This window comes from Ambystoma mexicanum, chromosome 5q, assembly GCF_040938575.1.
Source record: "Ambystoma mexicanum isolate Mex_15411 chromosome 5q, UKY_AmexF1_1, whole genome shotgun sequence".
In the NCBI taxonomy this organism is placed as follows: domain Eukaryota; kingdom Metazoa; phylum Chordata; class Amphibia; order Caudata; family Ambystomatidae; genus Ambystoma; species Ambystoma mexicanum.
In genome coordinates this window covers 387,981,770-387,996,496 of record NC_090933.1, presented here as the reverse complement: position 1 = coordinate 387,996,496, position 14,727 = coordinate 387,981,770, and positions in this window count along the sequence as shown.

The window sequence follows — 14,727 nt, the reverse complement described above, 5'->3', positions numbered from 1 at the left end:
CTGTTAGAATCAGAAAAGCTATTACATGCGGGAACTGGACTGAATGAATAGGTGCTGCCCTCCTCTCCATCTTCACTCAATAGCAATGGTACATGCCATCTGTGTGATGGCATGTGTGTTTCACCTGCCAATCACAGGCCAATGTGTGATGCCACTGCCAGGCAGCATGCAGAAAATTTGTTCATCTTCCATCTTGGTGTCATCAGTGTGTGCCGTTTGCCTGCACTTCATACGCAGTGTGGGTGCATGCATGGGAGGGTTTTAGTCATGTGGGACATGTCAATCAAGTACTGGTTCTCTTGCTTCTCAGCCCTCAATGTGTGCCATGGTGCTAATGCCTGTTTCCATTACTTTGTTTTCATGTCTTTGCAGGGGAAGACGCACCTGATACTGCTGGGGTTGTGGAGATGGTGCAGACCCAGGAGGTGTCCCAGGGCCGACCAACCACCAGTGAGGGACGTGGTGTGGTGGTGGGGGAGAACCCACAAGTGCTGCAGGTCGTGCTCTCAAGGGGTGTCTCTGGCTGCACCTCCCCCGAGCTGTACTCAGGTGTTGATTCGGATGAGACCTACGTGCCGTCGCAGGTGAGTGTTCCAGGGAGGGATTCTGTTCTGTCTCACCCACCTGCACCAGGGTCAGTACCCTCCATGGGGATGTCAGTGTTGGCAGCTACGCCTTCGGTGGTTACGGATGCAGGGTCACACTCCGCGACATCTGATCCTGTTCCTGGGCCAGCAGATCAGAGGGGGAATGCAGTCCTGCAGCCTCAGGCAGTGCCGGCACAGCAAGGCGCAGTTCGCCTTGCCCCAGACAGGTGTGGTGCCCGCCGACGTGGTGGCCGTACGCCACCTGGCAATACCGCATGGGAGCAATCCATTTACGGTATGGCTACCCAACAGGCTGCATCATCCGAGATGATGGCTCAGGCCATGGATAGGGTGGCCACTTCCATTGTCCCCCCAGAAAGGCTGATGGAGCGACTAGAGCAGGCAACTGACTCCATCTGCCAGTCACACAGGGAGGACATGTTGGGGTCCAACAGGGACAGGCGGGCGGCACTGGCGACTCTGCAGGAGGCCATCTCCATTGAGTCCCAGGGCCACAGGGAAGCCCTGAGGCAGGAGCTCCTACACCTCAGGACGACTCTTGTTGAGCTTGAGGCTTCAACACACCAAAGGACAGAACAGCAGCTGGAGCGTCTCACCCGTACGCTCTCAGCTGAGATGCAGGCAACGAGGGCGGAGGTCCGGGCATCCCGTGAGTTGTTGCATGGGGACCTCCGCACACTCATCCTCCAGAACCAGACCTACCACACCCGCATGCTTGCAGCCATGGAGGAGCAGACTAGGGCCTTGCGTGGGCTGCCTCCCATAGTGCAACCACCTCCGGATGCAGCTGCACAGGGTGATAATAGCGACAGCAGTGACACTCCCACAATAGGGTAGCCGTGTGGGCCATGAGCCCATGGAGGTGTTTTATTTTCCCAGGATCCACGCAGGTGGGTTCTGGTGTGCATCCTGTCCTCGGACCTCCTGGGTGGCCTCCCCAACCCCCCCGGGCCCATCAATGGCCATTTTTGATTGTTTCTTATTTTTATTTTGATTTTGATTTCTTTTATTCCCAATTTTTTTGGGAGGATCTGCTCCGATCTGTTGGCTCCGATCTGTTGGCTCCGATCTGTTGGCTCCGATCTGTTGGCTCCGATCTGTTGGCTCCGATCTGTTGGCTCCGATCTGTTGGCTCCGATCTGTTGGCTTCCGTGGTTCCTGTGGGCATACGCTGCATTGTGGCTGGGCACATGCAGGCTTGTAATGTATTTGGTTCAGATGCTTGGGTTTGAGTCACACACACCCCTCCTGCTTCCCGTTTCCATGGGCTTGCAAAGGGTGTGCCCAAGTGACAGTGAATTACACAGTGACGTTGGACTCCCATGAGCTGTGTGGCCAGTCTGTAGTCAATACTGTGTATACATTCCTAGTGCATATTGCTGTTGTGTTGTACACTGCATGTTGCATTGATGTGTAACTCTTCTTCTGTGTCTACCTCCCAATTTGCAGGTCCCTTCCTCAAGTCCACACAAGGACCTCTAGTCTGGCGATGGGGACCATGTTGGCAGCAGTGCACCTACAACTCTACATGGCGCCAACACTGCACAGTTGGTAGTGGTGGGAGTGCAGGCATTTCCAGGTGGTGAGACTACTAATATGTTACATTTTTGATGTCATGTTAATGGTACTACGTGCTCAAGTATGTTGTTGGTCCGGCATTGCTGTGAGCATTTCAGGTGTTGCAGGTTTCTAATAGTGCCACTGTACATAGTGAGAGTGATGTCATGTTGTGGGGATTACTTTGTTTACCTGCAATTAGCATGACATGGCACGGTGTGTCGTGTGGCAGTGCTGGGGTTGGGTTGGCTGACATGGCACTGTCCTCTTGTTGCATTTTGCAAGTGGGTATTCATTTTAGCTGCTTCAATGTGTAACTTCACAAAACTGCATTGGTGGTGTCTGTGTGGGTAGGGATGCACACATTGTGACACTTCCAGGTGAACAATCTCAGGCTGACATGGAATTCCCGGTTCATTCTCCACACATTCAGGATCAGTGTCAGGTTGAGTCATCATTGATTGTCAGATGGAATGTGCCAGGGCAGTGTGCACTCCACAGGGGTGTGATTTCTATGTGAAGTAATTAGCCACTAGCTGTGTACGGGCTGCCTCCCCCCGTGCCCTTTCCCCTCCCATGCGCAGCGGCTGTGCATGTGGTTGGGGATGTGGGGCCACCACCATGTCCACGGCCAGGCCCCGGCGTGTTGCAACGTTGTGCAGGACACATGCTGCCACTATGATCCTGCACACTACTGGGGGAGCGTATAACAGCTGCCCGCCAGAACGGTCAAGGGAGCGAAAGCGTGACTTCAGCACTCCGAATGTGCGCTCCACTATGCCCCTGGTTGTAATGTGGGCTGTGTTAAATCTTACCTGGGGTGGCGTGGTGGGGTTCCGAATTGGCGTCATCATGTGGGGGCTGAGAGGGTAGGCACTGTCCCCTGTGGAGGTGGGGATTGGTATCATTGGTGAGGTTGTGACCTTGCTCAGTATCCAACATGCATGCATGTGCAGTGGCATACATACTCACCAAGCAGCCATGTATCGCCATGCCGCCCAGCTTCTAGGTCCCGGCTTAGGGTGGACATTCGGTAAATGAAGCTGTCGTGGGTGGAGCCGGGATAGTTGGCATATACTGAGGTGATGATTCCCTTGGCATTACATGCTACCTGCACGTTGATGTAATGCCAGTGCTTGCGGTTCCTATAGATGTGCTCAGATGCCCTGGGGGGACGTAGAGCCACATGGGTGCAGTCGATGGCACCTAGCACTTTGGGGAATCGTGCCACTGCGTAAAAATCCAGGGCGGCAGCATGCCTTTCTGCAGGTGTTCTGGGCAGGTATATGTGCCTGCGGACTGATGGGCGTGCAGTCATGATGTTCAAGACCTGGTGTAGGCAGCGTGACTGGGTGGCCTGTGACACCCCACCCACTATGGCACTTGTCCGCTGAAATGATCCAGTGGCTAAGAAGTGCAGTACATTGAGGACCTTCTCCAGGGGGCTGAGTGCTTGGGAGCACAGGGTGGGTGATGTGAGGTCATCCTCCCACTCAGTCACCAGGTCCAGTATGATGTGTGGTGGAAACCTGTACCTCCCATACACCTGGTCATCAGGCATCCCGAAAAGGCTGGTTCTGGGTGTGAATATTCTGGCCCTGACTATCCTCCTCCTCCTCCTTTGGTAGCCCACTGCCACTGCTGCTAGGAACGGTATGTTCATCCTGGCGTCTGAGCTTGTTATTGTTAAAGTCCGCAATTTATGCTTAGCGCGTGTTCTAGGCGAGCGTGTGACCCGCGCAGCCCTGGAATCCTGTTCCCAGTCCAATAGCGTGTGGAAATTCACACGCACCACGGGATACAGCGTGTGACCCGCGCAGCCCTGGAATCCTGTTCCCAGTCCAATAGCGTGTGGAAATTCACACGCACCACGGGATACAGCGTGTGACCCGCGCAGCCCTGGAATCCTGTTCCCAGTCCAATAGCGTGTGGAAATTCACACGCACCACGGGATACAGCGTGTGACCCGCGCAGCCCTGGAATCCTGTTCCCAGTCCAATAGCGTGTGGAAATTCACACGCACCACGGGATACAGGTTCGCTGACGTACTTGCGTGTGTAAGTGGCCGCGCACCCATTAAATACACGTACATAGGCCAATCGCGTGTACGCGCACTTTTGTCCAATTACACGCGATGACACTCTGACGTGCAGTATCTCCACGTGTGCCCCGTCATCACGTCCTGAGTGGGGAACACCCGTGCGGGTCACGTCACAGACGCGCTTACGCGCTGAGGGACTCTGGTCCAAAAGAATCGCGTATGCGTGCTGACGCGCTTACGCGCTAAGGGCCTTTCCTCGGATTTCACGCTGACGTGCAGGATTTTCACGTGCCAAATCACTCCGTATCAAGCTGGCCACGCGAAAACACACGGAAGCCCACGCTCCTGCCCAGAAGGCCGAGTTACTGCCCCCCAGTGCCCCGAGCAGCCTCCCACGTGCCATCTGCTGCTGCCTGCCTGCCTGCTGCCACCGTGCCCTGCCATTTGGTGCCTGCACATCAGCCATCTGCAGGGGTCCAGTTGCTGTGTCCACCCCTGCTGGAACTGAAGACTCCCGACTGGTATTACATCGCTCCACAGCCCAGCCCCAGGACCCTGTTGCCCACCCACACCTGCCTCTGGGGTTGCCATGTCGGGCACTTCCACATCTGGCACCAGTGGCAACCCTAGGCCAGAGGGGCAGAGGGGCACCAGCTTCACTGTCACCGAAGTTGGTGTCCTGGTGGAGCATGTCCTGGGGCAGTATGATGCCCTCTTTGGATCGTCCCGCGCCAGCAAGGAAGGACGGCAGAGGATCTGGGCCGACTGTGTGGTTGCCATCAACGCGGAGGGGGTGGCAACCCGCGACGTCCTGAAGATCAAGAAGCGCTGGGAGGACTTGAGGTCCAGGACCCTTGTGAAGGCCCGGCGCCTCGTGGAGGGGGGCCGGGGCCGCATGAGTACCATCCAGATGAGGGTCCTGGAACGCGTACGCCCAGCGCTCCACGCCCAGATCCTTGAGAGGGAGGCCCGTCTGGAGTTGAGCGGTAAGTGTCCATGCATTACTGTGTGAGACAGGGCATGTTGCGGTGTGCTGGTTCTATGATACTTGCCTGTATGTGTGCCATAGCCCATGTATGCATGTATGTGTGCAGGGACATCATGGTAATGCATGTGCGACCAGTGATGTGTGATGCACATGGTTGTTGCATGTGTTGATATGCCGCATGGGGAGCCCTAATCAGATTATGAACATGAGAGCATGCCAGTCTCTGTACCTGAACATGGGTGGGGGTGAGGGATGGGTGCTGATGCCAGGTACATATATGGTAGCCATGTCTGTGTGCCTGACCTGCGTGTCTGTGACTTGTGCATGCCATGGATGCATGACACATGTGTGTGACAATGCAGAGATTCAGTAAAGCAGCAAAATTACCCTTGTATCCGCTGTGTTTGGTGTGTTTGGGGCCAGATGGATGTGACTGAGGTGATGTGTGTGCATGTGATGGGCATGAGGCATGATGCATGTGAGTTACATATCATTGAATGTTTCAAGAGTCCATTGGACATGCATGGAAATGTCCATGGCATGCACCATGCCTGTTACTGTGTGTGTTTTGCCTGGACTGGCCCATGTGTTGTGGAGGGACATGATGGAAGTGTACTTTGACAGTGGTGCTCATCTGCTATTGCTTCCTGTCTAGGGGACCATTGTACAGTGCCCTGATGCTTGTGTTCTTTGTCTCCCTCTACGCAGCGGCTAGTGAAGAAGAGGGCGGAGACGGCGCTGTGGAGCAAGGCGGCGGGGATGCCCCCACGGCTGCAGCGGAAGGGGTGGGTGAGCCCCCACAGGGGCCTGCTACGGTGGGAGACGGTGAGGAGCCATCCAGGTTGGTGGTTTGCACAGAGGAGGAGGAGGCCGCCACTGGGGCACACATGGGGCCTGGTGGGGGCATCCCTGCTGGTGCAAGTGGTGCAGTCCAGGGCCAGGGGCAGGAGGCAGCACAGGTCACCGTGGAGGGGCCTGTGCATGTCGCTGTCCCTGACCCTGTGAGTGCACCACCATGCACCAGCAGGGATGCCCCGTCCCAGGCCTGTCCGCAGGTAGAGGGGATGTCCATGTCACCTGACTCCCCTCCACCTGCGGACGTGGGAACCCCTGGCCGTGCGGAGAAGGTCCTGATTGGGGTCGCGTTGCGCACAGCTGCGATTCGTGATGCCGTGCGTGCTTCCCGGGAGGAGCACGCACGTCATCACGAAGTGCACCGTGCCGACGTGGCCCAATTGGGATCGGCCATGTTCGGGGGTTTCCTGCATGTGTTGGCCAATGTGGCGGCCCTCTCCTCCTCTGTGCAGGCTATCCACCAGTCGTTCTCCTTGCCGTCTTCCAGCCCAGATGCCACCAGGGCCCCCTGTGGACCTGCCCCGACCAATGCAGCCAGCTCGGTGGGGATCCCATCCCTGCCACAGTCGGGAGTCAGAGATCCAGCAGGGGTGGACACCAGAGCAACTGGACCCCAGCAGATGGAGGATGTGACGGCATCATCTGGCAGGGCACGTGCACGACGGCGTCGGTGGTTTCCATCAGCCTGGATGCCGTCGTGCTGGCACAGGCAGTTGCGTCGGAGGCAGCAGCAGGCTCAACGTGGGAGGCATCATGGCTCGGGGCCATCAACATCAGGGGTGCAGGCATCGGCCGGAGGGCAGGAGAACCCTGGAATGGGAGTGGCTTCCGTGTGGGAGAGGTTGTGCCAGCGGATAGGTGCGGAGCGGCAGCGGGCAGAGGAGGAACGGCTCACGATGGTCAGGGCGGAGGACTCCATGCGGAGGGCGCTGAGGCGGGCTGAGTGCCTCGAGGGTCTTCGCAGGGAGTTTGAGCTTGACACTGCGTTATCCCTGCGGGACCTCGGGGCCAGGGAACATGCCCGCCTCCAAGCCATTGACCAGGAGTTCGAGGATGCCCTGGCCCATGACGACAACCAGTGAGCCATCCGAATAGCCCGCTGCCTTTGTATATAGTTGTATAGTTAGGGTTAGGTTTCCTTTGTTTTTTTGAATTTTTTTTGGGTTGCGATTGGACAATGCACCACTTTTTTGTATATAGTTCCCTTTTTAGTTAGTAGTCAGTTAGGTTTAATTTGGTAGGGCTCATGGACCCAGGATTATCTTCTTGATTGGCTTATTTTAATTTTTCATAATTTTTTCTTGGACATTCATCTTGTTTTGTTTGATTTGCTTTGTGTTTTTTCTTATTTGCTGTTCAATACATATTATTTTTTTAATCTTCAATGTGTCGTATCATCTCATTGCTTTCAGGCATGTCATGTTGGGTGTTTTGTCATTCACTTGCAGCCATTGTGTGTGACAGACATGTGTTAAATTGCATTATTTACATTGGGGGTGTAACATGTAATTGGCTTTGATATGTGGGTGGGTGTGATAGTTGGTTGGGCCTTTTGGCAGGGGAGGATGGGCATTACGGACATGATTGGGGAATGTTGGGACCCAGGTGCAGGGGGGCATGGATTGGACATGGGTGGGGGCCTGCTAGCAGGTGCCCCACAGTGCTGGGGGGTGGGGGGGTGGGGAACATGGGTGGGGGCCTGCTGGCAGGTGCCCCTGCACTGCTGGGGGGTGGGGGTGGTGGGAGACATGGGTGGGGCCTGGTGGAGGGTGCCCCTGCACTGCTGGGGGGTGGGAGGGTGGCAGACATGGGTGGGGGCCTGGTGGAGGGTGCCCCTGCACTGCTGTGGGGTGGGAGACATGGGTGGGGGCCTGGTGGAGGGTGCCCCTGCACTGCTGGGGGGTGGGGGGGTGGGGAACATGAGTTGGACATGGGTGGGGGCCTGCTGGCAGGTGCCCCACAGTGCTGGGGGGTGGGGGTGGTGGGAGACATGGGTGGGGCCTGGTGGAGGGTGCCCCTGCACTGCTGGGGGGTGGGAGGGTGGCAGACATGGGTGGGGGCCTGGTGGAGGGTGCCCCTGCACTGCTGGGGGGTTGGGGGGTGGGAGACATGGATGGGGGCCTGGTGGAGGGTGCCCCTGCACTGCTGTGGGGTGGGAGACATGGGTGGGGGCCTGGTGGAGGGTGCCCCTGCACTGCTGTGGGGTGGGAGACATGGGTGGGGGCCTGGTGGAGGGTGCCCCTGCACTGCTGGGGGGTGGGGGGGTGGGGAACATGAGTTGGACATGGGTGGGGGCCTGCTGGCAGGTGCCCCACAGTGCTGGGGGGTGGGGGTGGTGGGAGACATGAGTGGGGCCCTGGTGGAGGGTGACCCTGGTGGCTGGGGTTTGGGGGTGGTGGGAGACATGAGTTGGACATGGGTGGGGGCCTGCTGGCAGGTGCCCCACAGTGCTGGGGGGGGTGGGGGTGGTGGGAGACATGAGTGGGGCCCTGGTGGAGGGTGACCCTGGTGGCTGGGGTTTGGGGGTGGTGGGAGACATGAGTTGGACATGGGTGGGGGCCTGCTGGCAGGTGCCCCACAGTGCTGGGGGGTGGGGGTGCAAGGGGACATGTGTTGGTGTTCATTAGTTCAAGGAGACATGTGCCTTTGCTGGGGGGCATGCCCATGTTGGGTGGGCTGCCTGCGGGACATGACCAGGGATGCAGGGTAGTCCCCTGTGGTGTGGGCTGCCTGCAGGGGCCGTGGAGGGTGTACAGGGTACACCTGGGAGGAGCCACACTGTCAAATCACATGTGGAACTTCCCGCGCACCCCTGAAATACACGCGCCCAGGCTATTCGCGTGTGGAACTTCCCGCGCACCCCTCAAATTCACGCGCCCAGGCTATTCGCGTGTGGAACTTCCCGCGCACCCCTGAAATACACGCGCCCAGGCTATTCGCGTGTGGAACTTCCCGCGAACCCCTGAAATACACGCGCCCAGGCTATTCGCGTGTGAAACTTCACGCGAAGCCCTGAAATATACGTAGCACGCTCCCCCAGGCCCGATCGCGTGTGGAACTTCACGCGAACCCCTCAAATTCACGCGCCCAGGCTATTCGCGTGTGGAACTTCCCGCGCACCCCTGAAATACACGCGCCCAGGCTATTCGCGTGTGGAACTTCCCGCGAAACCCTGAAATACACGCGCCCAGGCTATTCGCGTGTGAAACTTCACGCGAAGCCCTGAAATATACGTAGCACGCTCCCCCAGGCCCGATCGCGTGTGGAACTTCACGCGAACCCCTCAAATTCACGCGCCCAGGCTATTCGCGTGTGGAACTTCCCGCGCACCCCTGAAATACACGCGCCCAGGCTATTCGCGTGTGGAACTTCCCGCGAACCCCTGAAATACACGCGCCCAGGCTATTCGCGTGTGGAACTTCCCGCGAACCCCTGAAATACACGCGCCCAGGCTATTCGCGTGTGGAACTTCCCGCGAACCCCTGAAATACACGCGCCCAGGCTATTCGCGTGTGGAACTTCCCGCGAACCCCTGAAATACACGCGCCCAGGCTATTCGCGTGTGGAACTTCCCGCGAACCCCTGAAATACACGCGCCCAGGCTATTCGCGTGTGGAACTTCCTGCGCACCCCTGAAATACACGCGCCCAGGCTATTCGCGTGTGAAACTTCACGCGAAGCCCTGAAATATACGTAGCACGCTCCCCCAGGCCCGATCGCGTGTGGAACTTCACGCGAACCCCTCAAATTCACGCGCCCAGGCTATTCGCGTGTGGAACTTCCCGCGCACCCCTGAAATACACGCGCCCAGGCTATTCGCGTGTGGAACTTCCCGCGAACCCCTGTAATACACGCGCCCAGGCTATTCGCGTGTGGAACTTCCCGCGAACCCCTGAAATACACGCGCCCAGGCTATTCGCGTGTGGAACTTCCCGCGAACCCCTGAAATACACGCGCCCAGGCTATTCGCGTGTGGAACTTCCCGCGCACCCCTCAAATTCACGCGCCCAGGCTGTTCGCGTGTGGGACTTCCCGCGCACCCCTGAAATACACGCGCCCAGGCTATTCGCGTGTGGAACTTCCCGCGAACCCCTGTAATACACGTAGCCCGCTCCCCCAGGCCCGATCGCGTGAGGAACTTCCCGCGCACCCCTCAAATTCACGCGCCCAGGCTATTCGCGTGTGAAACTTCACGCGAACCCCTGAAATATACGTAGCACGCTCCCCCAGGCCCGATCGCGTGTGGAACTTCACGCGAACCCCTGTAATACACGAAGCCCGCTCCCCCAGGCCCGATCGCGTGAGGTACTTCACGCGAACCCCTGTAATACACGTAGCCCGCTCCCCCAGGCCCGATCGCGTGAGGAACTTCACGCGAACCCCTGTTATACACGTAGCCCGCTCCCCCAGGCCCGATCGCGTGAGGAACTTCACGCGAACCCCTGTAATACACGAAGCCCGCTCCCCCAGGCCCGATCGCGTGTGGAACTTCACGCGAACCCCTGTAATACACGTAGCCCGCTCCCCCAGGCCCGATCGCGTGAATAACTTCACGCGAACCCCTGTGATGCACGTACCCTGCAAATCGCGTGTGACACTTCCCGCGCACCCCGGTATACATGCACACGTATTTTTTGTCAGCGGGTGTCCGTGTTTGTGGGTACCCCTTTGCACGTCATTTTTCCTGGAGGGCCACAGTATGGGACATTCATCATGGCAGTATATAGGTGCTATTTGTTGGCGCACCTTTTGGCGCACATTTCTTACAGCCGCAGAGACGCTACCGCCTCCTTTCTTGTGGCGGTCGTGTTTGTGCCTGTGCGCTGGTTTGAGCGTGCGCTTTTTTCCCCTATTCTATTCCATGAATACGTGTTGTAGGCGAGCGTGTGGGCGTTCCGCGCACTTGTGCCCTGTACTTCCCCCGTGACGCCCACGTTTTGGCAAGTTGTTCCCCATTCCGAGTGTTACGCCCGTGTTCCGCCTACTTTTATTGCGTGCGCCGCGCTATGTGCGATTTTCGCTGTGGCCTGTGCGATTTTCGCTGTGACCTGGCGCACGCTGTTAGATGGCCTGTGCGCTAACGTGCGCCGCGCACTTTTTATCGCACATCCGCTGGTTTTCTCGCGCACGGCCTTCCATGAATCGACGTGCGCTGCTTTTCGTGCGATTTTCGCACGTTCACTGCGATTTTCGCTATTCCACTGCGATTCGCACGTTTATGCCCACTTGCGCCGCGCTAATTATTCCATGAATCGGCCTCTTAGTTTTGCTGATGTTCAATTGCAATTTCCTCATAAATACTGCCATGGTGGATCTAAGACCTCGTGGAGAAGTGGACAGCAACACTGCATCGTCCACGAAGAACAAAGCGGGGAAGATATCTAGGTCCATTTTCCGAGGATCCAAACATTCTTGTAACAAAGCTGTTATCACTTTTTCTATAAAGATGCAAAAGAGCAGGGGGGCTAAAACACACCCCTGCCTTATACCCTTAGAGACAGCAAACTCAGCAGTAGGTGTCCCCAGCTATAGTGGAGAACGGTGTTGAATTAATAAACACAATTAATTATCGACAGGATTCATTAATTGTCGTGCTCTACGAGAGAGTCTAGTTTTCTAATTCTAGTAAATCTATAGACTAGAGCTTATGACTCAACATGTTTTTGTTCTCTTTTGTAGATAGCTGAACATTCATCAGGAGAATAGTCACGTTGATTGTGATAACACTAAAACATACAATTCGCCTAATAATATCAAATGTTTTGCTTATGGCAAAGATTTGTTGATTTTCTCTGTATGGTGTAGCTGTTGAAGAACATACAAAAAGAAGGGAAAGCTTTAGTTGCTCAATTCCTTCAATCAATTATTGTCATTATAATTATGCTCAGTCAGGTGTTTTAGTTACCTGCTTGAGGGTGAAGTTTGTCTCTGGTGGATGATGTCCCCTTGGACGTTAGGACTATTCACCAGTGGTCGGGTTCAGCCTTTTATGCCATGATACCGACATATGGATAAATATCAAAGAGACTAATCCTTAATATGTCCATTGATTTTGCCCTACCTCTGCTGTATCCCTTTAGAAAAATCGCCGAGGTGCCCTGTTTAAGGAGAGCAACATACCTGTAATTTCTTCAAACTTTGGTTTCTTCAAAGTATTGTGTGGGGTCTGATGCTTCTTTAGTAAGTAAGTATGGTGGGTATCACCAAAATCTGGATCTGCAGAGTAGACTCAGCCTTACAGAGTCTAGGATAAAGCGGGTAGAATCTTAGTGAGGCTTACCCTAGTTATTATACATCTATACTCGCTGTAGTTGCTATTATTGTTTAAAATAACTTTATAAAATTACCTTGATGATTGTAGAGAATTATCTGCTGGAGACTATCAATGTCCTGGTTCAGGTATGGAATCTGTAGGGGTCGTCTGCCGGTGAACGTAATTGGTCCTATTAGGAAATGGAGGAGAGTTAGCTCTGTATATACATTTCCATTTTATTAGAAGGTTAGTCCCTAAGGTTGCAATGCCAACTTGATAAAGGTTCTTACCTTATTCACTCTATTAGTCTCTCGGCCTTGCCCTGTCTCTATGGTCCAAAGGTCGGGATGTGGATTAGCACTAGGTGGAGTCGGCTTCTCGCCAGTAGGGTAGTCAATACCGATATTGTGTCACTAGATTAGGAAAACATATAACCAGGCTTGTCATTGTTCTCTTGGTGTATTACTATTATCATGGAGTCTCTCTGTAATCATCTCGAGGTTGATTTTTTATTATAGATTTACCTAATTTAGTTTTCGTCCGGACTACAATCCTTGATAATTCCAGAGTCTGGAGAGTACCTGTAGTTCAGGAGCGTTATGCACCGCATTCGAGCTTGCTTTCAAATGGAAAAGCGGCTGGTTGCGCCATCTTAGGAATTTAAGAATAGCGGGAGGACTAGGCTAAGTCCTTTAATTGTTTTTGTTGTTAGATATCATCGGAGTTCTCTGCCAACTTTAGTTATTTAAATATAGATTGGCACAGGGCGTCGTGTTGAAAGTTCAAAGATGGGGGGGCCCCCATATTGAGTCTTTACTTTGTTTATAGTGATCCCTATAGTGTACGGAGCATCGCAGAGTTATGGTAATTATAGACTCTGAAAGTGTCGTAAATAAAATTCTCTTATTATACAGGCCGTCTCTATATCTGTTTTTAACTTCAACAAAGAACGGCTTGATGTAAATAATTAAATAATTGAAAATACGATATAGGCGATCATTGTACATCATACTGGAAGTGTTCAGAAGTTTTTATCCACCCATGATTGTATACGCTTCAGAATCACCTTGGCAAATACCTTCCCAGAGCAAGCCAGTAATGACAGTAATCGGCTGGTAGTTTGCCGGCTGATCTCCCCCCCACCTTTTTATAGATGGGCACAATTTCTGCCAATTGCCAAGATTCTGGTACCATATTTATATTAATAATTTCATCAACACAGTTGCCCATAATGATGACTCATCTTTATAGATATCGGTGGGAATTCTATCGGGTCCCGATGCTTTACCGGCCTTCTGAGAGCTAATTGCAACAACAATTTCATCCAGGTTCATAGTCAACCCATCAGCTTAACGCATCGAACTTGGACTAGTGCCACGTAGCATGCTCGGGTCATGACCGCCAACATATCAATCTGCAAAGTGACTGCACCAAGCATCGGGGGTTACACTACACTGGATAGATACATCCCCTTTTACCTCCGCACCTGAGACCAGCTTCCAAAAAGTAAGGGCATCTCCATTATCCAAATCTAACAATCAGCAATAATCTTGTCATAAAATGGTGGGTTGGTGAGGAAATGGAAGGTGTCTTTTTAATGCTTCTCACAAGGTGTTCTTGCAGGACCCTATAGAACTACACACTGGAGCACTTTAGAACGGGGATATTTTGTTTCTCAAAAGTAAACATATAAATACAGACTTTGCAATCCTTCTTCTTATGCCACCACGCAAAATAACTTATTTATGTATTAAGCAGTACATAGGCACGAAGTTAAACACGCTTAACTTTGCCTAGTGACCTTCATCTGAAAGGTCGAAGAATACATTTACTTTTTCCCCTGCTTCACTTAATCATGGAATTTGTATTTTATGTGGTGCTTTCTGTTTACTTAGATACTGTAATTTCATTTCTATGCCAGAGTCGTTCCCTTGGCAAGCAATACATTAATCAGAAACACATTTTTAGAAGTCAAAAATACGTAACTTTATTGAAAAAACAACAAAGAGCCATATATTTCATTAGGTATTTATTTAGGAGTCTTGAAAAGTGCACCGCACATTAAAGCTTGGTTGAGTGCCCTCTCTTCTCACTCAATGTAGGTCACTTCAGCTTTTGGGTCAGAACCAATACTGACGTCATTTTGGATGGCCATATTGGATTTATGAGTTGACCTCTTCCCAGCACATTACACCCTGCTGCTATACCAGCTGCTGAATCCCACTTAATGTCCATACTACCAAGAATATTCCTTTCTGCAATCACGCACTGCAAGTACCGCCGCAGGGGGATGCGGGGGAGTTAGAGGAACGCCTTCCAGCATGGTAGGACGAGGCCTGTAAAACAGGAGGCCTGGCTGGAAAGCCGTCTTTTACTGCTTGCAGGTTCAGCAACAAGTCTTGCATGTCCAATCGTTGACCCGAAT